At 43.9% G+C, this 27,610-nt stretch overlaps 1 protein-coding gene across 5 annotated transcripts in view; it reads left to right on the forward strand.

The window, feature by feature from the left end:
* LOC145523192 (uncharacterized) overlaps nt 1-27,610 on the forward strand; it is a 70,655-nt gene that overhangs the window by 25,962 nt on the left and 17,083 nt on the right. The window contains exon 1 of one of the 5 annotated variants that reach the window (XM_081533020.1): nt 10,905-10,940. The exons of the other annotated variants lie outside the window; for them this stretch is intronic. The gene's annotated coding sequence lies outside the window, so the exon portion shown is untranslated. Of the gene's footprint in view, nt 1-10,904; nt 10,941-27,610 lie in introns of those variants that run through there. 5 annotated transcript variants of the gene reach the window in all.

Genomic DNA, 27,610 nt, shown 5'->3' on the forward strand with positions numbered 1-27,610 from the left:
TTGTTTGAACAAGAGCATCAGCGTTAGAATAAGCTTGCTTGCAGGGTGTCTGGAAGGCAGGTGCAGCCTGCCACTTTTAATGCAAGCTGAGAACAAACACAGCATACTGAGCCCCCATCAGCCTTCTGCTGCTAGAGACAGAGGTGGAATTTCTGTTTTGCTGGGAAGCACTCCCTAAAGCGCTGCCTTACCTTGAGGCCTTAATTAGAAGCAGCAGTGGCCCTCAGGCCTGCTGAGTTTCTATTTGATGTGATTGCACAAAAGAGCTGAGGTGGAGAACTGGACCTTTTGTTATTTCACGTATTCAGAAAAGCTTTTTCATAAAAGCCCCTCTCTAGGTTCTTATTTGCTATCCACATGCACCAGGGTAAACTTATAAAGATTTACGCAGAGCAAGCAATTAGTAATGTCTGGTTTTCCCATGTTTGTCATAGATTAACAGATTTAATTTATGCCATTTCAGCCCCACTTTCCCTCTCTCACAGGGGCCTGTCCCACTGCAGCTACCTTCCCGTGCATTCATCACTGCCCTGCCTTCTCTGCATCTTTCTAGAGAGGTCTTAGTGTCTAGTATTAGCTTGAATGCTTGAACATATAAAAAAAAAATCCAATATAAAAGTGAAAATTCCTACAGGAGATATTGGTATTTTAATTTCATAATTGCACCCCCTGAGTTAACCTGATAAACCAAAGAGCTCTGGAGATTTCCTTGTGCTTTTCTTCAAACGAATGTAGACAAGAGAGGACATGCCCCAGACTGAGATTTCAGCTGTAAGCTATCTGGCTGATAAGGCACTGGGAAGTACAGAGATGTGACAGTCCTCCTTGATCTGCCACATACGTCATGTAAATACGTTCACGGGCTTAGCCCAGTGCAGCTCTTGGCTCATGATAAGTCCTAACTAATTGTCTACTGTGTGGTAGTTAGCTGCATAGCAGAGAACCCTTACACTGGGCTAACAAGAAACACATAAGAACTGATGTCTTCTGACATAAGAAGGGGGTCTTGCACCAGGATCTGTGGATCTGCACTGCTTGGACAAAGTCTGTTATTGCTCTCTGTCTTGATTCTCTCTGGGTTTTCAAATTATGGGTTACTCTTTTGTTTTTGCTTGTGTTTTTAAGCTCCCTAAACTCACTTAAGCTCACCTAAACTCACCTAAACTCACTAAACTTACCTAAACTCACTCCCTAAACTAGGAAGTGGGTGCAAAGCCATCAAGAGTCAGTAGGCATTTCATTCTCACTTTTCTCTCTCACACTTGTGGCCAGCTGGATTCTTTGCTTCTTTCTCAAGGTTGATTCATGCTTCTTTGTGTCTATAGACCAGCTTATACTTCTTTGGCATGAGAACGACAAATATGGCTGCCACAAAATGGCTATATTTTAACTATAGTAGGTCCTTGCTGATTATCCATTTTAAATACAGTGGTGTGTACATGCCCATCCCAAACTCTTTAACTAAGGTAGGGATTTATTCTGTTAAGAATAATTATCTCAAATTTGGAAATAAAGCAAAAGAAAGATAACTTGTCCTTTTAATGTCATATCAGAGTCTTGCTTAACCACCTTAGGGTTCTTTAATTATCTTGAGGAATGTATCTTTATATGACTCACTTTCTACTACTGATGAAAAGACCCAGATCCTACAGTTACATGGTAACTTTTAGATAAATGTTTGTCTAGTAGATATTCAGTTAATTTTATCTCATAGCAATTATAACCAAAGATTATGACTTTGTTGCTCATAATCATGTTAACCAGTTTTGTACCTAACCTAGGAATCTTATTCTAATATTTTCTTTCTTTAATGACTGTGTATTCCCTTAGTCTATAATTTTCCTTTGAACCAGCTTCACTCTCCTGTTGATTTCCTGAGAAACAAATTGGGCACATCTTGACATATGTTTATTTTTTTGTACTTGTATGAGAGGCATGTTGTTAACTTTTTGAACTTTATATTCTTTTCAGTTTTCAAAATAAAGGGGAGGAGGATTGAGTTGATACTTCAAAGTTATCTACAACAGCTTCTATTTTGGTTCCTTTGAATTTCCTGTTTTTTAATGATTTCCACAACAGTTTACCAGTGATCTGGTCTTTTGCTTTAGTGAGAGTCTGCTGTTGGTGTACTTTTTCAGTCTTTTTTGGTTTGAAATACATTTATTTCATTTTTGTTCCTGAAAGAAACTACTGCTGGATGTACATTCTAAGTTGACATTCTAAGACTCTCTCTTAGGTCTTTGAAGATATTCCACTATCTTCTGGCTTCACTTCTTGCTATTAAGAAGTCAAATAAATCTAATAGTTATTCTGTCATAGGTAATTTTTATTTTCTTTCTGGTTGCTTTTAAGATCTTCTTTTTTTTATTCAGTATTCTTTGACTAAAAAAAAAAAATCTCAAAGTGGATTTTTAAAATCTGCATCTCTTGAAATTCATAGGGCTTCCTAATTCTCAGGATTTGTGGTTTTCATCAATTCTTTGAAAAATTCAATTAATGTCTCTCAAATATTACCTCTTCCCATTATTTATATTATTATAGACCAGTTGTTACACTACTAGTGGGCGTGTAATTGGGTATGACACTTTTAGGAAACAACTGTCATTATTTACTCTTATTGAAGCTCTTCACCCCCTTTGAGTTTGTAATTCTACTGATAAGTGTATAATTAACAGAAATACAGACATATATTCATTCAGGGACTTTCAAAGCTATTCATAGCAACATTATTCATAGTGGCCCCAAACTGGCAATAACTCAGATGTTCATTAAGAGTAGAATGATAATTAATCATGATGTATTTATACAATGGAGACATATAGCAATTATAAAAAACTCCAGTTATAAGCAGTAAGTGGGTGCATCTCACAAGCCTAATGTTGACTGAAAGAGACCAGATTCAAAAGAATATGGTCTCTATGAAACCATTTTAAACAAACCAAAACAAACAGAAAACCAAACAGTTTGACCAAACAAAACTGTTGTGTTTAGGGGCAAACACTTTGGAGTTAAAACTAGAAAAAAAGATAACCATAAAAGTCACGATAATGGTTAGCCTAGGTGGGGTGGGATAGTACTGTGACTGGGAACCAACACTTGGGTTTTCTGGGGGTACAAGTAATATTCTATGTTTTGACTTAATTGATGGTTACTTGAGTGTTTGGTAGAAAAATCATTGAACTATATGCTGCTTTGTGAAAAATGAAATATACACTTTGACTTGTAACTAATGAGAGTATTACATATCTTAATTTGTTAATGTAGGTAAGGAGGTATTTGGAGGGAAATTTATAGCTTTAAATGCTATGTTACAAAATAAGAATGGCTGAAAATCAAGAAATTGAGCATTCAATTTAAGAAATTAGTAAAAGAACATTAAATAGTTCAAAGAAAGTTGAATAAAGAGAGCAACAAAGATATGAGAAGAAATTAATGAAGTAGTAAACAAATATAGAGTAAAATAGAGAATGAAATGATGATCAGTACAAACAGCTTGTTCCTTGATATGACTAAATTAACAAGCTTCCAGAAAGGTTGATGAGACAAAGCAAAAAGATAGAAACAGATGTGAGAAATAGAAAAGGGAATGTGTAGCAGATACAGCAGAGATTAAAGATAGTAAGAGATTGTTATGAACAAATTTATACCAAAAGTAGTGGGAATATATAACATATTGAAACTGACTTTAATACAAAAATTAAATAACTCTATACTCACTGAATCAAATGAATTGGTAATAGGGAATCTTCCCATTAGGAAATGCCAGCCCTACTTTTATAGGTAGGTTTCTCTAGACTTAAAGAAATAGATTATTAAAATATTACACAAACTCTTAGAAAAAGAAAGAACACTCCCCAGCTCAATTTATGTAGCTAATAAAAAAATCTTCAAACCAAAAGCAGATGAGGACAATACAAGAAAGGAAAACTGTAGGCTGATTTTACTCAGTGAACACAGATAAAAATATCCTACATAAAATATTAGCAAGCTGAATGAATAATATATAAGGCAACAACAATTCATAACTAAATTGGAATAAAGGCTTAACCCAGAAATCCAAGACTGGTTCAACATTTGAAATAGACTGATATAACTTACCTTGTTCACAGATCCAGTGAAAAAGTTCACATGGATATTCACAAAAATTCTCTCAGTAGAAGCAGAAAATTGTTTGATATAATCCAACATCAACTTATGATAAAGAGTCAACATATCAGGAATAGAACAGAATTTTTTGAACTGGATAAAGAACATCAATGTACAAAGAAAAAAAAAACAACAACCTTACAGCAAATACCATACTTAATGATGAAATTGAAAAAGCAGATCATTTAGCAAGCAGGAACGAGACAAGAATCTCTGCGTTTACCACTTCCTAGCCAGTACAGTAGGGGAAAAAAACAGATTTATAAGGTAAAAAGATTAGAAAGGAAGAAACCACACTGTCATTATTCACAGATGATGTGATTGTTTGCATAGATTCATAGACAGTTTGTTAGAATAATAAAAATTTGGCAAGGTTGCCAATTATAAACACAATGTAAACAAAGCAATTGCATTTTTATACACCAGTTAACATTTGGAAATTTTAATTTGATAAAGCTATCATTTATAATAGCAATAAAAATGTAAGGAAAGTGCGTCCATTTTTCCAAATTTGAACTTGAGATTTAAAGCATTTCCAATAAAAATACCAGCATAGTTTTTCATGGAAGTTGGCAAGCTGGCTGATTTTTATGTGGCAGGGCAAAAGTCTGAGACTATCCAACGCTGTCTAGAAGGGAAAAGAACAGATTGGAGGGATTTGTCTTCTTAGGTGTCAAGCTTCATTATAAAATAATAATGAAGACAGTGAGGTGTAGTTCAGGGAGAGACAGAAAGACCCCTGGAACAAAACAGCCCAGACACAGACCTAAGCAATTTTGGAAATTCGATAACTGGCAAAAGGGGCATTACAGAAAAGTGGGGAAGTGTTAACACCATTCAATAATTTCGTTGCTGTTGTTTAGTTGCTAAGTCATGTCTGACTCTTGCGGCCCCATGAACTGTAGCCCGCCAGGCTCCTCTGTTCATGGGATTTCCTAAGCAAGAATACTGGAGTGGGTTGCCATTTCCTTCAGTAGTTATCCATGTGGAAAGTAAATGATATTGGAACTCTATATCATTCCATGTACAAAAATCATTTTAGAGTGATTAAGGGCTCAAAGGTATAAGGCAAAATTTTAAGCTCTTTTAGAAAAAACATAGAACATCTTTAATCTTTAAAACATAGAACATCAGGGTAGGGGGGAGGAGTTCTTAAATGTTACATAAAAGTGCAAAGCAGCAAGAAAGAGATTGGAAATTCTACCACCTTAAGAACGGCTATGCTGCTGCTGCTGACAAGTGCTCAGTCGTGTCTGACTTTTTGCAACCCCATGGACTGTAGCCAGCCAGGCTCCTCTGTCCATGGGATTTTTGCAGTGGGTTGCCGTGCCCTCCTTCAGGGGATCTTCCCGACCCCGGGACTGAACCCAGGTCTCTTGCGTCTGCTGCATTGGCAGGCAGGTTCTTTACCACTGGCACCACCTGGAAGCCCAAGAACTGCTATAAGACTATAAAAAGAGTGAAAATAAAAGCTCCAAACAGGGAGAAAGTATTTGTCACACACATAAACAAAGAGATTATTATCCAGAATACATAATATAAAAAACTTACAAAAATCACTAAGAAACAGGTAAACTACACTATACAAATACAGAAGATATGAGAGCAGGAACATTATAGGAAAGGAAACACAGATAACAACATATTTTTTAAAAATGCTTAATTTCATGATTAAACATGGACTGCAAATTAAAACAAGAAGATGATTTTATGCCACCAAACCAGCAGAAATGAATAATTCAGACAATACTATGGATGAGAGCAAAGCCCTACTGGTGGATGTGTAAATCAGTACTTTGGGGAAAAAGTACTGTATCTAGAAAAGCTAAAGATGCTGCATGGTGCAGAAATTCCACTGTGTACCCCTTAGAGAAATTCCTCCATATGAACTCGAGGAGAGGAGCACAAGAATCTTTGTAGCAGAACTGTTGCTAAAAACAAAAGAAAAAAACTAGAAACAACATCAATATCCACCCAGGAGAAAATGAATGCATAAACTGTGCTATATATACCAAAAAATGAACACACAACAGCTCATGCATTAACTTGGGGGGTAAAAACCCTCAGCAACAATATTGAGTGAAAGGAACCATTCACGAATGAACACATAACTCCATAATGTTTGCAGACTTGTAAAAACCAAACCAGGTCTCATTCAGGCATACATATATGCTGAGATATTTTGCAGACGAGCCTTCTATAGGTTAGGCTAGGCTCCCGGCTGCATACCATTTTTGACAAGAGGACCCTTACCTGCTTTTCTGAGTGATGAGGGAGCCCTGAGTCAGGAGCTCAGGTGTCCTCAGGACTGCCCGCATCACAAAGAACTCCTGACTATCCCAACTCTGCCCTCCCGACAGGGGGGGACATTTGAGGGCCTCCATCTCCATTCTCAGCTCACTGCTGGGCTCTGCGGTTGGGCGAGGCCCTATATGAGGCAAGGAAGGGTGGACTCGGAAAACTCAAATTCGATGGCTTGACATGAATTTAGTCTTGTTCAAATCAATTCCCCTGATTCCAGGGTTGTTTTTTTTTTTTTTTTTTTTTTTAACCTTGTATCTACATCATACCAACATACCTTTTATTTCAAAAACTAGGACATGATCTGAGAGGTGCACCAGGACATGCTGGGTTCAAGCAGGGTGAAAGGCAGCAAACCCAGTCCTTCCTGTCCTGAAAGACCCGGTTTCTGGCCACATGTCTGGGCAGGGATCCTGAAAACTGTGGGCCCAGCTGCTCCCGCCTCCTGGTGAGGGGCTAATGCATTCTTCCCACCGCCCCCCTGCCGCCACCCCTTCCCTCCTTGCCAAGGCAGCTGTCTGGTGGGATGAGGAAGAAAGGAGGACAGGTGACAAGAGAAGGCAAAGGAGGGCCGGGAAGGAGGGGGGACAGGAGGGCGTGAGGGGAGGAGACCCAGGCTGGCCTGGAAATGAAGCTCTTTAGTCCCCGAGCCAGGATTGCTTTTGAAATACACCAACACCTTCCAGCAAGTCCTCAGACAGACCCACTATTCATCTGGACAGTACGTTTTTCCTTGCAGAAAAGAACCTTCGTCAGCCAGCAGCTCCTGGGATGTGGGCTGAGGGACGCAGTCCAAGGGGCCGGCCCTCCTTCGCCCACTGATGCTAATGTCTGTCAGGAGGAGACATCAGGGCCTAAAAATAGCTTCCGCCTCACCCACTCCCACCCCGGGCCCTGCGCTTTCCAGGGACTCCCTCTGCAAGTCGACTTCATTAGGGGAGGGGAGCGTATTTCTGGACCAAGATGATTTGTGGTGTGTTTTTATTCTGAGCGGCCTTTTCCTTCCAAGGAAGGCAACTCGAAAACACTTATCTTCAATGAAACATTCAGTAAGGAAAGATTCGTGAGTTCTACCAAGTCTGAGCACCTGATTCAAAACCAATTCAGTCAAAGGCCGGGGTCCTGTCGGTGGTGTACCAGAACTGAGACAGGCAAACACACGCGTTATTATGGGAGAGCTACCAGGGAGAATGGACCCCTGGGCAGATTGGCGGGCAGAGTCACCTGAAAGCAGCTCTTCTAAGTCTCAAGTTCACTGAACTCGATGACCCTGATTTCAAGAAGAGCGACCTCCCAAATGACAGCCTTTATGCCTTTCCCGAGCTTACAGACAATGGACTTATCATAGAATATAGAAGTTGTCACTGAGTTGAAATATGAGAACATGTACTGATGTGGGGAAGTCCAGTAGCACAGACCGTGAAGACAGGATGGGTACCTCCCTCCAGCTGAAGATCCGCATGAGGGTATTTAGTAAGATCATTCTGCCATCCCCTCAATGGGCTCTTCCCCACAATCGTACTCACCTCATTTGTTAACCTCATTGATCATCTTCACACCCTGAATCCTAGCTTCTTTACCCAGTTACCTGATTCCTACTAGGGGAATTCATTGTCTGTTTTTCAGATGTCGCAGAATCTTCTGTGATAATCTCCCTGCACTTCACACCTGATCCTCCAGGCAGCAGCTATTGTCTTCCTTAGAAATGGAACATTTGCCTTGGCTCTCACTCCAGCTCTCAGCATTCTACCAGCGATTCATGGATCCCGCTTGATCAGTCTGGCAGTCCCCCAGTAAATCTCGCATGTCTGGTCAAACTGATTTTATCAAACCATCACTTTTGTCATCTCCTTACTTAAGAACTCCCTATTGCCACCTCCACCCAATTTTCCTTGGATGGCTCTTGCTTTACCTGTTGTGTGGACTTTATTTCTCAACATTAGGATCCCCCTCTAGCTCAGAGTCCAGCTTTTCAAGGGTGGAGCAGGGGAAAGAGAAGGAAGGTGGTAGGGAAATAGAGGTGCATGTCCACCGCTGTGACTGTCCTACCCACTCTGCCATTTGCCTCTGTCCTTTCTTCCCCCCCATTCTCCAATAATCCAGGCCTTGAACTTCCTTTCTTTGAGACTCAGCTTCCCATTGGGATCTTTGCTATTAGTAGCATCTTCATTCCCAGTCTTCTGAGCTCTTTCACCCATGCTGGGTACATCTTCTCTGACTCTATGGGGAAACATGCTGGTGCCATTGTTCACCTACTGGTTATGTCCACTGTCCATGGAAAGTTAGTGATCCACCTAAAGATGTGCCAACAGAGACTGAATTGCATGGATTGCCCATGTCCCTGGAGAATTCTCAGGCTTCCTAAATAACCCTCCTGTATTTGCTAACTGATAGTAGAAGAAAGGCTTGGACTCTGCTGTCTCCTAACCATTGGTAGCTCAATTTCCTTTCTCTGACCTCATCATTCATTTACCAAATCTTTGCTGAGTACCTCCTGTGTGCCAGTTGATACGTCTTAGTCTTTGAGCATTCAGATAAATAAGGCACAGCTTCCAGTCTGGCTGAGAATATAGGCAGTATTCAGGAGCTTAGCCACCCAGAAAAAGAGCAAAGTCTCCTTTCCAAACACATTCTTGCTTTGCACACAAATCAAAGGAATAGATACGTCAACAGTGGGTAGGCAGGAAGGGCCCCCACTTCTTCATTTTAACTCAGAGAGTGATAGTGTTGCTTAAATAGCCACAGTTCTAATGGAAAGAAAGTAATTTAAAAATCTGTCTATGCCCGTGATATCTCTGAGATAAGAACTGAGCTTAACACATCATACAGTAAGTGGGCAAGTAGCAGAGCCTGACATGTTGCTTCTGAGAGAACTGTCAACCACCTCATGTGTGGCTTTCCAGGTGGTACATGTAGAAAAGAACCTGCCTGCCAGTGCAAGAGACATAAGAGACATGGGTTTGATCCCTGGGTCGGTAAGACCCCCTGCAGGAGGAAATGGCAACCCACTCTCATATCTTTGCCTGGAGAATCCCATGGACCGAGGAGCCTGGAAAGGCTACAGTCCATAGGATCACAAAGAGTCGGACATGACTGAAGTGACTTAGCACACACCATCATGTATAAAAGAACAATTATGGTGAACCAGTGGGTGATGTCAGATGCATTTAGGCTGTATATTCTTTTGCGCTGCTGCTAAGTCGCTTCAGTCGTGTCCGACTCTGCGCGACCCCATAGATGGCAGCCCACCAGGCTCCCCCGTCCCTGGGATTCTCCAGGCAAGAACACTGGAGTGGGTTGCCATTTCCTTCTCCAATGCATGAAAGTGAAAAGTGAAAGTGAAGTTGCTCATTTGTGTCCGACTCTTAGCGACCCCATAGACTGCAGCCTACCAGGCTCCGCCAGCCATGGGATTTTCCAGGCAAGAGTACTGGAGTGGGGTGCCATTGCCTTCTCCATATTCTTTTGTATTCTGCCTCTAAAAGCAATTTTTACCTTAAAATATAATCGCAGATTATTTAGTTGTATCTCCATAATGAATATTGAGTTTACATAAACTCATTAAACATTTACTGGGTCAGGAAGGTCCCTGGAGAAGGAAATGGCAACCCACCCCAGTATTCTGGCCTGAAGAATCCCCGTGGACAGAGGAGCCTGGCAGGCTACAGTCCATGGGGTCGCAGAGAGTCAGACATGACTGAGCGACTAAGCAGCAGCAGCAGCATTAAACATTTACTGTATGGTTTGGGAAATAAGCTTGAACAAAGAAAGACTTTCTTGGGCCAAGTTAACTATTTTTGCATTCTTTTTTTTCAGCAATTCAGGGACAGTTGGGGTCTGGCTGACCGTTCAATGTCCCCACTTTGGGGACTGAAACCCATGGGTTGGGAGTGGAATTGCACAGTGGCCCCCTATGCAATATGCAGAGAGGAGTCTAATGGATGTTTATGGCAGGAAGCTTCATGAGAGTGGCTTTAACGACCTGTGTTAATCAAAGGAAATACCATTTAATCCCCCTTGTTCAGCATGTTCTTTAAAAAATTACCGTTTTTTCAAAAACAGGTGATACATTTGCATAGTTCAAAAATGGAAACTATAAATAGATAGGGTAAAATGGCTCCTTCCCCATTCTCTCCCTTGTCCTGCCAGTTTCTCTTCCTCCAGCAGCTGTCCCATAGTATTTTTAAGAGGTATTATTAAACTAGGTACAAACATTCTTTGAGGTGTATTATTAAAGCAGGTGCAAACAAATACGAATATACAGGCTTTCCTCTCCCAACTTTTTAAAAACAACTAACAGTGTTCCCTACACTCTGTACCTTAATTTTTCCTTTTAATGTCTTCTCTAGGAGACTTTTCCATTGCAGTTCTTAAGAGTTTTCCCATTCCATTTTGGAGTTGTATAATATTCCATTTAGTGGCTGTCTTACTGACTTGGGTCCTTAGACTCTTTCGTCAGTAGAAACTGATAAGAGGCAAGATGAGAAATTCAGGTAAGGCTTTACTGGGACTTGTGTTGTAGCATGAGGGGCTGAAAACAAGTAATAGGCGCCCTTGCTCGCCCTCCGAGGAGGGCAGGTTAATGGGGTGAAGGTAGCGGCAGGTTGGTGGGTCAGGCGAGAGGGCTGGCTTAGGTGGTCTGTTCACCCTCATGGTGGTGCTGTGTGCAGAGATCACGTCCCTGCTTTTGCTCGCAGCATCTCTGAAGTGGCAAGTGGTTTGTGGCCTTCTTGTATCTTATTGTTCATAATTACTTTAACCGTGAATGTGTGTATTTTTAGTTCCTGTAAGTATGCTAAGTTGCTCAGTCATGTACGACTCTTTGTGGCCCCTTGGACGGTAGCTCACCAGGCTCCTCTGTCCGTGGGATTTCCCAGGCGAAAATACTGGAGTGGGTTGCCATTTCCTGCTCCAGGGGATCCTCCCAACTGAGGGATCGAACCCACGTTTCCAGCATTTAACTTATTTAATCAACTTAGATGTTGATTAAAGTTGATTCTAATCTAAGTTGATTTTAATCTTTGCTGTTGCATACAACTTTTCAGTCAATAACTTTGTACACAGGTTCATTTTGCATATGTTAAAGAATGATGGTGGGATAAACCCCTGAAAGTAGAATTGTTAGGTCAAAGAGAACATACCTTTGTGATTTAAGAAATATTGCCAAATTACTTCCAAACAGATTGGATCAATTTACACCCCTAGCAGCCATGAATGAGAGGACCAGCTTCCTCTACAGGCTTCTGCCTTATTAAACATTAGGATTCTTGTCCATTTGTTATTTAAGAAAATGGTATTTCAGGATCTTTAATTTACATCTTTTATTATGAGTGAGGTAGAGCATTTGTATTTCCTTTCTACTGGCTAGCCTTCACCCATGTAACTTTGGGTCGTTGATCTTTTTACCTGTTATTTTGTAAGAGCCTTTTGTATCTATGGAATGTGAACTGAAAATATCCTTCTATTTGTCACTGGTCTTTGTTTTTATAATGGTTCATTTGGCTGTTTGTTTTTATCCAGGCAGAAGTTTCAATTTTTATGAGGTAAACAATTTTAACCTTTTCTTTCTCATCTGGATTTTGAATCATTTTAGAAATGCTTTAACCATTCTAAGGTTATGAAAGATTTCTCTCATGTTTTCTGATGGGGTTTTTTGTCATCACATTTAAATCTTGACCCACTTAAAAATTTTCTTGGTTTATGGCAGAAGGTATGGTTTACAAGTTGTTTCCAGATGGCCTACCTGGTTGTAATAACACCTTTTATCGAAAAGTCTGTGTTTTCCCCACAGATTTTCCAATGTTCTTATATACCAAATTCATTCATTGGAGGGAAGACTATTTCTGGATATTCTCCAGACTATTTCTAGATTTTCTACTGTTTCATTAGTCTGTCTGCTTATTTATACACTAGTACTACTAGATTAAAATTTTGAGGTTTAATAATACTACTGTGATAATTAATAATACTAATATAAATACTACTCATTACCTTTTCCAGAATTTTCTCTGAGAACATTAGAATCATCTTGTCTTGCTCCAGAAGAAAAAGTTTATTGGCATTTATGTTGATATATTAAGTTTATGAATTCCTTTACAGAATATTGACATATCACAACACAGTATTCCTTTCTCTTGTTCAGATCCTCTTTTGTTTCCTTTCAGAACTGTTTTCCTTATGTTTTCAGGTTTGTTTTCCTATAGGTCTTGAGATTTTTGGTTAATTTTATCTTTTTTATTTCTAGTTTCTGTTGTAAACGGTGCCTGTTTTCCCCATTTTATCTTCAGAGGTTTATTGTTTACTAGTTCTGGAGCCTGCTATGTTGCTAAATATTCTTATGGTTTTGAGATAGTTTTTCTGTCAGTTTTTGGGGGGTTGTCTGGTGTATCATCATAGAATTTGTAAATGGTGATGTTTACCTCTTCCTTTCCAATTGTTTTTATATCTCTAATTGCTTTCTTTTGTCTTGTGCTAGGAAAGTTAATGGAATGGTTCTTCAGTAATACCTGTGCAGAGTAAGGTCATTGTAATGGAGAGAGTTTGGGTATATATATATATTTAAATTTTATTTATTTATTTTGTTTTTGGCTGCTTTGGGTCTTTCTTGCTGCATGGGCTTTTTCTCTAGTTTTGGTGAGCAGGGGATACTCTCTACTTACAGTGTGAGGGCTTCTTTTTGCAGTAGCTCCCAGGCTCTAGAAAACAGACTCAATAGGGGTGGTGCACGGGCCTAGTTGCTCCATGACATGTGGGATCTTCCCGGATCAGAAATCAAACCCGCGTCTCCTGCATTGCCAGGCAGATTCTTAACCGCTGAGCCACCAGTGAACCCCTGGGCATATTTACATATGGAGCACAGGTGTCTACTAGGGAGGGACTGGTTTGAGACGCTAATCCCCTCTTTAGGAAATTCAATGTTGTTATAAGTTATAAACTGAGTTGCCCAGCAGGTTAGATGGCAAGAAAGAATAATAGACATCTCTGAGAGGAGGCTCACAGAGGGTTAGGGAGTCTAGCCTAGGACTCAGAGAGGCTACAGTATTTGGCCCTTTTAGGAACTCTTCTAGATTTAACTCTCATGGAGCCGTGAATGTGACTTTGGGGAAAGAAACAACTGTGCGTGCATGGGTGTGTATCTTCCTACACACACAGATGGGAAGAGTGGGTTATTGAACCTGTAACATTTGAAGTCCAGGTTCCTACGCTCCTTCCATGGGATGCTGGGTGTGGTGCTTGGGGCTGGGGGACCCCTCCATAGTACTCATCTGCAGGGAGTGCTGTGCCTAGGGCTGTCTTTCTTCCTGTGGATTGCAGTCTTCACAGTATCGCCCTGGTGACTCCTGGGGTGAATGGGCTTCTTCTGGGCACCAGGCCCATTGTATTGGAGGTAATATCATGTTTTATGAGCAGAGGCATCAAGGGTGGAGAATGAGGATATTGGGGGACTGAGAAGAGCATAGATGCTTCTCCACCTCCCAACAAACCTCCAACCTGCAGAACCCCGCTTCAGAGCTGAAGTGCCCCCGCTCTGCCTGCCCCCAACAAGTAGCAGGAGAGGTGATCAGACGGGGTCTTTGCATAGCAGCCATTCCGTTCTTCTGTTTAGTGTGTTTTGTGTATGTATAGTGAATTATTTCTAGACAGTAGGGATGGTTAGAAGGACAAAGCGTAGATCAAGCAACACATGAGGTATTTGTCAAGTCAAAGGAGATCAAGAAGAGTGACTGATGGAATCAAAGACACTTACTGCTGTGACGAGAGGAGGAGTACCATTGTCAGAAGTCTTGGCTTAACGTTGGTTCAGATGAGAGCTAGGAGTTTGTTTAGGACCTTAAAGCCAATAGGTGGTAAAAACGCTGCTGCTGAACCATCGCAAGCCACACGTGGCCCGTAGGTTTAAGGCTTGCTCAAATCTGCTCCACATCACAGAATGAATTTGAGGGGCTTACTGCAGACACACTGGCCTGAAGATCACAGATGCTAAGGATTTTCTTAGGATACTTGCAGAGATCATGGGGGGTGGGGGTGGGGGAGTAGGTTACCTGTCTCAACAGGTGTTTGGTGTAGGTAATATTGGCCTATGTATTTATTTTCTAGCTTTATTAAGATGTAATTGACATAACATCGTGTAAGTTTAATGTGTGCAATGACTCCTTCTCTCTACCTGGAACCTTGCTGTGTGGCCCCCAGGTGTCCTGTGTAATTTCCAGGACCTATAAATAATAAATCTTGTTCCTTTCAAAGTTAAAAAAAGAAGTGCACAACATATTCTTTTGATACATTTAAATATTGCAAAATCATACTAACATTGCCATGTTAGTATTACCTAATACTTCTGTCCCACAAAATTAGTATTTCTTTTTAGTGATGAGACATTTAAATCTACTCTCTCAGCAACATCCGATGTGTGCGGTAGTATCATTAATTATAATCACTATGCTGGGTATTAGATCCCCAGAATTTGTTACTTTTATAGCTGGAAGTTTGTGCTTTTTGACCAATACCTCCCTGTTTTCCTCACGCCCAGCCCCTGGTAACCACCATTCCATTCTCTGTTTCTCTGAATTCAGCATTTTTAGATCCCACATGTAAAGAAGATCATATAACATTTGTCTTTCTCTGCCAGACTTATTTCATTTAGCGTAATGCCTTCAAGTTTCATCCAAGTTGTAGCAAGCAGCAGGATTTCTTTGTTTCCGTGCTAAATACTATTCCGTGTGTATGTGTACACCACATCTTCTTTGTCTGTTCATCTGTTGATGGACATTTGGGTTGTGTCCATGTATTGATTATTGTACATAATGCTGCAGTGAACAGGGGAGTACAGATACCTCTTTGAGATCCTGTTTTCACTTCCTTTGGATGTATACCCAGAAACGAGACTGTTGGATTGTATGGTAGTTCTGTGTTTAATTTTCCTGAGGAACCTCCATACTGTTTTCCATGGTGGCTACACCATTAACTTTCCCACCAGAGGTGCACAGCGTTCTCTTTTCTTCACAGGCTCCCCAACACTTATTATCTCTTATCTTTTTGATGACGACCACCTTGACTTCTTCTGTAGAAGACTGCTCCAAAGGACACATATTATCCACAAGCGGTGTTAAAACTCTGTGTGGTTGAGTCACAGTACTATTGGAGGAAGTGAATGCAGAGGTGGCTTCTTCACTTTAGACTCATGGCCCTTTGGAACTGGACCTGCTTGAAGAAGGAAGGCAGTATGTCTTGTTGCTCACGCTGAGTGTAGGCAGGGCTACCCTTTGGTTTGCATAAGCAAGCCTGGCATTTTTTGGAGTGGTTTTTGGAAGGAAGTTCTGGAAGTGGGTCTTGATTTCTTACTAATTTGGCAGTTGGGGGCTTGGAGACTTAATAAGAAACGTGACTTTCTTTTGCATCCCTGACTAGTAAAGTGGAGCATCGTGGTTACACTTTGCCCTTTCTGCAACGTGTTTTTTCCAGGGGGCTGTGTTCTCCTTCGCACTGAGAAGAGAGAGTCAATGTACTAGACCCTGAAACATGCAAAACATGCAATAGAGAGAAACTTCCATTGCTAAACCACCAACTTTGGCTGGAAGTTCTGCTGGTAGCAGCCATCTCAAACAGCAGACACGTGGTCCCCACTTTCCAGCCAATGTCTGGTGTCCAGCCTGTGAGAGTGAAAAAGAACCAGAAGACTGGGTCAGGCATCTTCAATTCTGGCATACATCAAAATTTTAAGAGCTCATGGAGTGTTTACAGGTTCTGGCTCCTCAGGCCGCTTCCCCCAGAAATCCTCATTTGGTGGGTCTGGGTTGGGGCCTGGTGAGTGACTCAGATCTCCAGCCAGGGTTAGGAAGCGCCAGTCTAGGCTTGTCCTAAGGCATCACCAGGGAGCTGAGTGACCTTTGGCAAAGTGACTTTACTTCCCTGGACTTCAGTTTCTTCATCTCTAAAATAAGAACTTGGACTGGAGGTATCCAAACTGGCCATAAGTCAGCAAGTCCCAGGAAGCCTTAGAAACACAGATTCCAGAGTCCTTCTCCAGATGGCCGAGTCTGAATCTTTGGGCCCAGGGCCCAGGAACCTGTGTTTTTAAAGACTGGGGTAAAATGCATGACACACAGTTTACCATATGGACTATTTTTACTAATACAGTGCAGTCATGGTAAGTATATTCATATTGTTGTGCAACCAATCCCCAGAACTTTTTCATCTTGGAAAACTGAAACTCTGTATCTATTAAACAACAGCTCCTCATTCGGTCCTCCCCCAGTGCCTGGCAACCACCTGTGTCTGTGACTCTGACTACTCTCATAATAGCTGGAATCATACAGCACTTGTCTGTCTATGCTGGGCCTATTTCACTTAGCATAAGGTCTTCAAGGTTTATCATGAAGCAGGTGTCAGAATTTCCTTCCTCTTTCAGGATGAATAACATTCTGCTCTATGTATAGACCACATTTTGTTTATTCCTTCATCTGTTGGTGGGGATTGGGGTTGCTTCTACCTTTTATTTAGTTTTGGCTGTGCTGGATTTTTGTCGCACTGGGTTTGCATGGGCTTTCTCGAGTTGTGGCGAGCAGAAGCTACTCTCTAATTGTGGTGTTCAGACTTCTTATTGTGGCGTCTTCTCTTGTTGTAAAGCTTGGGCTCTCAGCACACAGGCTCCAGTAGTTTTGGCACATGGGCTCAGTAGTTGCAGCTTGAGGGCTCTGGACATTGGGCAGTAGGTGTCCAAGGTAAGCCAATGCACTGGTTTAGCTGCCCCTCATCACATGGAATCTTCCCAGACCAGGGATCAAACCCGTGTCCCCTGCTTTGGCAGGCAGATTCCCATCCACTGTGTGACCAAGGAAGTCCTCTACCTTTTGACTGTTGTAAATAGAGCTGCTGTGAACTTGGGTGTACATACATCTCTCTGAGACCCTACTTTCAGTTTTTTTGGACATACACAGAAGTGAAATTGCTGGATCACATGGTAATTTTAAATTTTTGAAGAACCATCAAACTATTTTCTCCTGCAGCTGCACTGTTTTACGTTCCCACCAATAGTGCCTTAGAGTCCCAGCTTCTCCACATCCTTGCAGTCCTGATGGGCATGAGGAATCTGTATGTTTAATAAGCTGTCCAGGACATCCTGTAATTGTCAGTCCCTGGGTAGGGCACCATGCCATTGGACCCAGTGGTGACTTGGGCTCTTTCTAGCTTGAAAGTAGATGCATATATAAGGATAAACTTGAATATATAAGGATGCATATATAAGGATTCCCTGGTGGCTCAGACGGTAAAAGCGTCTACCTACAATGTGGGAGACCCGGGTTCGATCTCTGGGTCAGGAAGATCCCCCTGGAGAAGGAAATGGCAACCCATTCCAGTACTCTTGCCTGGAAAATCCCATGGATGGATGGAGGAGCCTGGTAGGCTACAGTCCATGGGATCCCAAAGAGTTGGACATGACTGAGAGACTTCACTTTCACTTTCATATAAGGATAAACTTGAATGGCTAAACTTATAGTGAGTGTCAGCAGTTGTCATGATTTGCCTCCAATCCCTGGGTTGGGAAGATCCCCTGGAGAAGGGAATGGCTACCCACTCCAGTATCCTTGCCTGGAGAATTTCATGGACAGAGGAGTCTGGCAGGCTACTGTCCATGGGGTTGAAAAGAGTTGGACACAACTGAGCGACTAACATTCTCACTTTCTATGTCTGCCTGGGATTATTCTCTAGCTGTTTTAGGTGTGAGCAGTTTTCCTCTCCATTGACTTTGAAGATGGCATCAGTGCCTGGCACTTGATAGATGGCTCAAAAATGGAGTGAATCAGTGAGTGAACAAATTAAAGTCCCTAAGGTAGAGAACTGGCCTTCTGTTTATTATGAACCTCTTGCTGCACTAAGCAGAAGTATGCTAACACAGTTCATACTGATAAGTGTTTGATTGTGAAGCAGACACATACAGATCATTTTTGCCAGTTTAAGAGTTGTCATATTGAGAAGACTGAATGCAGAGTGAACCCCAGGTGACCGTGCTTGGGTTTCTGCCTTATAGGAGAGTTCTTTGGTCAAGGCAAAGCCTGTGTAGGCAGCATCAGAAGGCACGGGTTCTAGGGCAGGGGTCCCCAACCTCTGGGATCTAATGCCTGTTGATCTGATGTGGAGCTGATGTAATAATAATAAAGTGCACAATAAATGTAGTATAGTTGAATCATCTGGAGGTCACCCCCCCGTCCCCCTCCCCACACACCCTGGTCCATGGAAAAATTGCCTTCCATGAAACCCGTTCCTGGTGGTAAAAGGCTGGGGACCACTGGTCCAGGGGAATACACCTAGATGAGTGAGTCTGTGCATTTCTCTTCCCTGGGCACAGAGCTCCCAGGGCTAGCCAGCTGTTGGCAGCCAAGAGCGGGTAACACCCTGGAGCAGGTCTGTCTTTCCAGGGGAGCCTCCCATCCAGCCGTGGCCTGCCCTGCCCTGCCGGCTTGCTGGTGCCAGCGCTGCTCAGGGGAGTTGGGGCCCTTCCCTAATGGGTGGCCCAGAAGAGGGGAGACTGGTGCTTTGTTCTCTGGAAGGTGGAGCAGGGTGTCACACCACAGTCCTGGATGTCCTGCTGATCACAGCCCTGTGGATGTGTCTGCACTTGTGTCCTGCAGGGTCTCCAGTGCCTGCAGCCCTTCCCATCTGGACCGTGGTCACGGAGAAGACAGCCCCACAGCCTCCTTGGGAGCATGGCTTTCACCTTAGGTGCACCCAGCAGGGGTGAGGCACGGGCTTCATCACGGCCAATGTGCGCAGCCATGATGCTCCCCTGGCTACAAATCAGATCTTCCCTTGGAGTAGACAGCCTCAGGATTATATACAGTGTCACAGTGAATCACACACAGTGGGTAGTTTTAACTTTGCAGGGCAGTGACGTGAAAGTGTATATTTCTTTAACAGCCTTGGCCAGAAGCATTGATGTCATCTGTTCCCTGTACTCACTAATTGCAAGCCCTGCTCTGCATTTCATATCCCCATGTTCAACATAGAATTTTTTTTTTAATCAGCACAGCTTCTGGCTTCTGGCTTCTCTGAGTTTTCTCTTGGAAGTTGGTGAAGGTTGAATGAGTGAACTGATTTAAAAACCAGGATGGGACTTCCCCCGTGGTCCAGTAGTTAAGTATCCACCTGCCAATGCAGGGGACATGTGTTCGATCCCTGGTCCAGGACGATCCCACTTGCTGTGGGGCAGTGAAACTCATGAGCCACAACTACTGAAGCCCTAGAGAGTAGTGGGGTAGGGGTGGGGCTGCAACTAGAGAAAGTCTGCATGCAGCAGTGATGACCCAGCACAGCCAGAAACAAACAAAATTAATTAAAAAATGATTAGAAGGGTATATTAAAAAAAAAAACCCCAATGCATCTAGGAGAAGGTCCTTAGAGAAGAATGTGTACATCCATGAAATTAACAAGTGTGTTTGCAACCATAACTGACATCGACACAGTGTGTCCTCCGAACTGGCTGTTCCGAGCCTCTTCCTTCTCACAGAGGAGAGGAGGGAGGCCCTGAGCGGGTGGGTGACTTGCCCACCATCACACAGCTTGTAGCAGAGTTGCTGTCATCTATCTTGGTCTCTGGCTTCTCTCATGGTTCTGTTTTCTCACATGCCTTCCATCCATTCATTCATTCTTTGTTGCCTACTCTATGCTCCCAGCACTTAGAAGAAAAAGTGAGGCAAGACATACATAGCACAGAAGTAACCTTTTTAATATGTACAGTTTAGTGCCTTTTAGTACATTCACTGTGTTGGGCAGCCATCACCTGTCTTTAGTCCTAGAACATTTCCCCCAACCCCAGAGGACACCCTGTGCTCATTAAGCAGTCACTCCCCATTCTCCGGCACTCCCAGTCCCTGGCAACCACTGACTGGCTTTCTGTCTCTATAGATTTGCCTATTTTGGATATTTCATACAAACAGAATCCTAGAATATATGGCCTTCTGTGTCTGGCTTCTGTCACTTAGCATGTGTTCAAACCTCATCTGTGTTGTAGCAAGTATCAGCACGTCATTCCTTTTCAAGGCCAAATCATTATCCATTGTGTGGAGACACCGTATTTTCTTTATCCATTTCTTTGCTGGTGAGCATTGGGCTGTGAACAGTTCTGCTATGAACATTTGTGTACAAGTATTTGCTTGAATTCCAGTGTTCAGTTCTTTGGGGTATATACCTAGCTGTGGAATTGCTGGTTTTAATGGTAATCCTATGTTTAACGTGTTGAGGAAATTTCTAGCACTTTGAGTGGAGCAGGTCTTTTATTACACTTCCAGTCTTAAGAAGACCAGAATATGCTTAAACGTCTTTTTGTGTGCAAGCTAAGTTGCTTCAGTCATGTCCCACTCTTTGTGACCCTGTGGATCATAGCCTGCCAGGCTCCTCTGTCCATGGCAAGAATACTGCAGTGGGTTGCCATTTCCTCCTCCAGGGGATCTTCCTGACCCAGAGATCAAACCCATGTTTTTCACATCTCCTAGTTCTTTACCGCTAGCACCACCTGGGAAGCAGTCTTCACACAGTGTCAAATATCTGAGTGAAAAACCAACTGTGTGTATGTCCTCAATGGTTTATGATCCAAATGTTTGACTCTAAAGTAACCCTAACACCTGTGTTCATTAAACATATGGAGACCCAAACATTTAGATGAAGGTAACCAACTCAGCAAATGCAGAGACCACAGGCATTTGGAGAGAGAAGTTGAATGGCTGACTGTCGTTCAAGCTACAGGGAGCCTGCATTTCTGTATCAACACAGATGCTGACTAAAGACTAAATTAAGTCAAATGAAATGAGAACAGAGTTGGGGTGGGGAGGTAGGGGGTGGGAAGGTGTGGGTGGGGGGATGGGCAGAATCTAATACCTGCCTCTCGGGCACCTGTCTGCTTCAAACTTCTGGACTCAGAGGCATGTATCAACTTGCATGGCCCCAATAACCGGCTTTCTTGGGCAAAACATCTCCCTTATCCCGACATACCACAGGTACTTAGTTGTGGAAATTTAACCTTCTTAAAAACAAAATCCCATGACTCACCCTGTCCCTCACTAAACTGGAAAAGTATAGCCTAGTAGACCAGTAGAAGTAGCTAGCTGAACATATCTCATCTATACTACGTCTTCTGAAGATCTGAGACCTCTATTAAGCTGGTGATTTTCAGGAGTAAGCATCTGTGGCCTCTGGTCAATAGACAGGGCACTTCCAGTGCTCTTTGTAATTTTCAGAGTGCTTGTTGCTTTGGGAGTCAGTGGAGAGAGAAGGGACTCTGGCATTAGACTGAACTAGGTCCCCAAGTCTTGAACCTAATGCTTCCCAGTGGTGTGACTTTTCTTCGTGAGCCTGTTTTGGTATGTTTTGCTTTTATTTGCTTATATACCATTACCTTTGGGCTGGTGTGAGGATTAAATGAGGTAGGGTGTGTATTAGTTCTTTTCTGTGTCAAGCACATTAGGCCCTCTTGTTTCACCCCTCATCCAGATCCCATGTAACATTTATTCTTCACACCAGTTATGTTTTGCTGTCCATGGTTTAGGGGGGTGAAAGACGGGGGACACAGCATAGCAGCAGGACCTGTCTATGTGCACAGAGCAGTATATAACAAACTCACAGGTTTTCACTCTATTGAGATATTCCATGAGCCTTACTTCTTCCTGCCCCTTCATTTCCTTTTCATTCTACTGCAGGATGAATTAGATCACCCAGAAGGCACATTCTTTATCCAGAACATCAACACACCCTATTTCCTTTGAAGGGCAGAATCAAAGGAAAGCAAACAAGAGACCCAAAGAAGACCATTGTGCTGGCTGGGAAGATTTGGGCGCCTTGTGGATGCTTGGATCTGAGCCCCTTATTCCACCTTCAGCAGTTTCAGCCAAGCAGAGGAGTTCTCTGTTCAAGTGCCATCTTCTGTCTCCTGTGGGACAGTGCCCTCTGCCTTCAAAATCCTTGACTTTTCTTTCATGGTTCCAAGCTCATGATTGCTGTCTATCTCAGCTCATGGGGACTCCCTCCCTCCACAAATGTGTGGAGTGTGCCAACCATGGGCTATCCTTGCCATCAGCCAACTGGTTGGAGTTGCATTTCTGAGTTAATGGATCCAGTGCTAGTTATACCACAGTGAATGTATTAGTCTCAGGTGGACGGGTGTCTCAAAGTACTTACATGCAGACATTGCCAAAATAGTCAAATTATTCCAACAGCATGGGAGTAAATTCTCAATCCCCGAGTCTTTAAAATTTAAATATTTCCCCAATCATTTGTAAGTGGTAAGATAAGCAGCCCTCTATCTCATCATTTGATTAAAGGCAAACATACCCAGCCAGGCTTCCTTTTAGTATGAGAATAATCTGTCTACTGTTCACCCCCGTTTCTCCCTGAGCACTTCCATACTTTCTGAAGAACCAGGGAGAAACCTGCCTTCCTCTCCCTTTCTCTGTTGATCTCCACAGGAAAGAGGTGGGGTGACACCAGTTGGTGAGGTGGAGAGAAGGGCCTCTGAGCGTGTGTCCTGAAGTGTGCGTGCGTGTGTTAGTCACTCGGTCGTGTCTGACCTTTGTGACCCCATGGACTGTAGCCCGCCTGGCTCCTCTGTCCATGGGATTCTCACAGGAATACTGGAGTGGGTAGCCATTTCCTACTTGGCTAGGGCAGCTCACATCCTAAGTCAGTGCTTGCTCCAGGACGTGCTCTCAGAACCTCCCACGTGGAAGGTTCGTCACCGAACCCTTGTCACCGAACCCTCTGTGAAACTGGTGCCCGCTGGGGCCTCCCGGTATCACACCACAGCCCTTGGCTGGAATCTCCCAATTCTTCAAATTCCAGGATGGAGCAGGCTGATGTAGTTGGTCTGGGTCATGCAGCCTCCAGGACCCCAAGTCTTTGGATGTGTCCCTGCCCTCAGCTCAGCTGCCCACATATGACCACAGCTGAGGCTCCAGGGACCAGAAAGCCCCGCTGAGCCCAGTTGAATGTTTCCTGGAGTTGGGCACTTGCTGAGAGGCGGCATCTCACCTCTCTGCACAGCCTCCCACCATCTTCTGACTTCTCGCCATCTCCCCTCCTCCCCTCACACCCCACCCACCTCCTCCAACAGCAGACAGCCCTGGCTCCCCTCCTTGGAAGCTCTTGTACCCTCCATGTTCCCCACCCTCATGGGCTCACCATGCAGCCCGAGTCCTCACCAGCTTTCTCTCCCAGACGAGGAGTTTCTTCCAGAAGCGGGGTGGTGGCAGCTGTTTAAGATGATAGTTTTATCCCCAGCATCAGCTATACTGTCCATACGGTGAGTCTCCTGCCCACATAGTGGGGTTTGCAGTTCTTTGTAAGGTTGTTGGGGGCTCCATGCTGCCCCTGCTCACAGGGACACCCCGCCTCTGATTCTGCTCAGGCACCCCTTGGTCAGGGACCTAGTTGTCCCTTTCTGCCCCACAGAAGGGCTCCCTCAGTCCAGCTGTCCACCTGAAGATCAGAGGGACTTACCTATGTCAGGATGTCATTCCAGGTGAACTTGGAGAAGCCTTTCCACTTGGGGCAGCTCGTCCTCACCTCTGGACCTCTCTCATAGGAGGGCCTTTCTTCTGTTTGGAGTGCTCCTCATCTCTCCACCCTCCACTCCTGTTTTCAGTGGCCACCATCTATTCTCTCCCCTTTCTCAGGCCTCTGAGGAGGAAATCTTTATCTTTCATTTAAGTGGAAGTCAGTGATTTCTTTGGACTTTCATTTCCGCTTTGGTGTAACCTGGAGAAGAGAAGATGGCCCCATGGTACAAGTGAAAAAGAAGAGGGAAGAAAAATACATACACGGCCATGGCAGTGTGCTCAGGCTGTGCACTGCACAAATCCAGGGTCCCGTTCACGTGAACTGTGATGTGATGTGAAAAATGGGGTTTGCCAGATGAAAATGCTTTCTTTGAGCTCTGCCTTCTCTTATTTGAGGGCAATATGGAGGCATGGAGAGGGTGATGTGCTTTGAGCCCAGAAGATCCCAATTTGAATCCCCTCGTTTCTGTCACCATCCCATTAAATGGCCCTGGACAACTCTCATAACATCTCAGACTCCAGTTTCCTTATTTGTGAAAGGAAAATGATAGCACCCTCTTTACAGAATTGCTGTGAGAAAGAAATGAGACCTGATATTGATCAGATGGCATATATTAGGCTCTCCATAGATGCTACTTCCCCAGGAGAGTTGTCTGGTTGAAGGAGTGTTTGCCAATCTCATTTTTGGCCCTTTTCAAGTGAAAATAAATAGGGCCTTCGAGAAATGCCAAGGGTATATCTGTTGGAGGAGGAAAAAGATACAATTATTTCCCTTGAAGCTCAATTGAGGAAAATAAGAAATTAAGATATATGGCCTATTGGGACATTCCAGAAAGTTGCCATCTTTTTTTAAAAAAAATATTTATGCTTATTTGGTTGTGCCATTTCTTAGTTGCGGCATGTGGGATCCATTATATATATATGTATATGTGTGTATGTGTACACACACACACACACACACACACACACACACACACACACACACACACACACACACACACACACACACACACACACACACACACATACTTTGGTTGCAGCCTGTGGAATTTAGTTCCCTGACCAGGGATTGAACCCAGGCCCCCTGCATTGGGAACACAGTATTAGCCACTGAACCACCAGGGAAGTTCCAAAAGTTGCAATCTGAACATCAGAAAGAACAATTTATTGAGCCCTTCCTGAATGTTAGGCACTGTTTGAAGCATCTCCATGGGTTATTGTTCTGGTGAAAATCAACTCTTCTGGGACACAGCATCCCAGACTCTGTCCCCAGAATTCTGTGTGTCTAAGGATGAAAAAAAAAATACTCTTTGCTTTCCAACTCGCTTATGGCATTGCCTGGCACTATTGCAGATCTTTGGGTCCCCGAATCTGGTCTTTTTGCATCAGCCCGTCTGTCCCTTTTGATAATTACCTTGGAGAAGTGAGTAGGACTCCGGAGATGAGCCTAAGACGCGAGTCCAGGAGCTGGTGGTGTGCTGGAGCCGGCTTGCGCCCCCTGCTGGAGCTCACGGTTTGTATCTCCTCTGTGGGTCTGGCCCTTGAGATCAGCCATCACAGAAGTATTTGCAGCATTGAAGACAGCAGATTCTACAAATTAGGACCAGCTCCTCTCTCCCTGCGAACTGGTTGACTGCCTCCCGTCCCCCACTGGCCTGCTCACAGCAACTGGGCTGGAGAAAACTCAACAGGGTTTTCCAGACTTGAGTGGAGGTGCTTGTAGGAAACCTTTAATTCACAGACATGCACTAAATGGAGAATTTCAGGTAGGCAGATTTTCCGCTTCTGTTGTTCAGCCACAAAGTCGTGTCCGACTCTTTGCGACCCCATGGACTGCAGCACGCCAGGCTTCCCTGTCCTTCACCATCTCCCAGAGATTGCTCAAACTCCTGTCCATTGAGTCGGCGATACTATCCAACCCTCTCCTCCTCTGCTGCCCCTTTCTCCTTCAATCCACCTCTGTGTGTGTGCTAAGTTGCTCCAGTCGTGTCTGACTCTGTGCGACCCTCTGGATTGTCACCCGCCAGGCTCCTCTGTTTGTGGGATTCTCAGTTCCAAACTGAGGAAGACAAGTGACAGGTCTTAAAAACTACACTTGAAAGGCACACTCCGGGGACCAGGTACATCTTTCATGTTACCTTTTGAACCTGGAAATAGCTTAATATACTGTTTCTTATAACCCGACATCTCAGTGCACTCTGGAAATGAAACGGGAGGGTACAGATCTAGCAGAAAGTAGGTGAAGTCGAGTTTTCATAGAAGAAAAGAATGGGTCGGCACATCCTGAACTTCAGTGTTTCCCCAGAAGGTGGCGCTCTCTTCTCAAGAGACGGGAACTATCAGACAGATGCTCACCGCCAAGCTGCGGAGAATTGGGCTCATATGCACATTGTCATCTATCGCCTTAGCGCAATTGGTTTGAGCTGAGCAATGCTAAGATTAAAGTTACTGGCCCGCTGCCTTGCAAATCCGTCTCTGTGATCCTGTGAGTCCGCATTCATTATTTCTGCTCCTGGAGGAAGAGGAGCAGAAAACTCCCAGCCGTGGGGCAGGGGGCCTTAGCTGGTGAGTCTTATGTTCACCGATGAAGGAGAGGAAATTTTTTTTTAATTAATTTATTTTAATTGGAGGCTAATTAATTTACAATATTGTAGTGATTTTTGCCATACATTGACATGAATCAGCCATGGGTGTACATTACATGTTTCCCCCATCCTGAAACTCCTCCCACCTCCCTCCCCATCCCCTCCCTCAGGGCTGTCCCAGAGCATCGGCTTTGAGTGCCCTGTTTCATGCATCCAACTTGGACTGGTGATCTATTTCAGATATGGTCATATACATGTTTCATTGCTATTCTCTCAAATCATCCACCAGGAGAGGAAATTCTAACTGAGCCTTTAGTTCTCATAAGGAACCAGAGGGTTCCTCTGTCTCCAAATGGAAGGTAAAGAAGATGTCAGAGATCTCTGGAGAGTGTGCTTCTGAATCCAGGGTCCCCTCCTGCTCCCCTCATCTCCAGGGTCCCTCCTTCTCCTCTCTGCACATCACCAGTTCACAGCCTTGATGAAATCCTGCTGTGAGCTGCAGGGCTTAGAAGGAAGCAGTGTTGCTTAGATGAGGTACATCACAGAGCAGATGTGATGTGGGCCCTGACCGCTTGGGCTCTCTGGTCAGTCGTTTGCTCACGGACCCTCCCTGGCAGGCCCTGGAGTTCCCCCTCTCCCTGGCAGCCCATCGGACCTGAACACCCCAGCCTGAGGCCAAGCTTTGCCCTTTGGCCTCAGATGCCAGCTCTTGCTCCTGACCAGCTCTGCTGGAGGTCACTTGTGCCACTGGCCTGGCTAGGGTTCCCTCCGGCTGTCACCTCCAGCGTTGCCTGCTAACCGTGGCCCCTCGGTCTCCTCCTCGCTTCTCTGAGCTGAGCCTGCTCCTGCCATCCTCCCCGGAGGTTCTGCCTGTCTCTTGGCTCCCAGTTTCCTCACCTTCCCATTGGGCACTTCTGGTCCTGTTCCCCAAGCCCTCTGCTTAGCCCCAACTCCTCTCAAGTTGTTCCTCCTGCCTCACCAGCAAACAAAGCACCTTCCGAAAGGTCTCAGCCTCGCCCTTTCAGCAGGAATCACCCT

Source organism: Giraffa tippelskirchi, chromosome 10 (assembly GCF_054371585.1).
Source record: "Giraffa tippelskirchi isolate mGirTip1 chromosome 10, T2T-mGirTip1v1.2.pri, whole genome shotgun sequence".
NCBI classification, from domain to species: domain Eukaryota; kingdom Metazoa; phylum Chordata; class Mammalia; order Artiodactyla; family Giraffidae; genus Giraffa; species Giraffa tippelskirchi.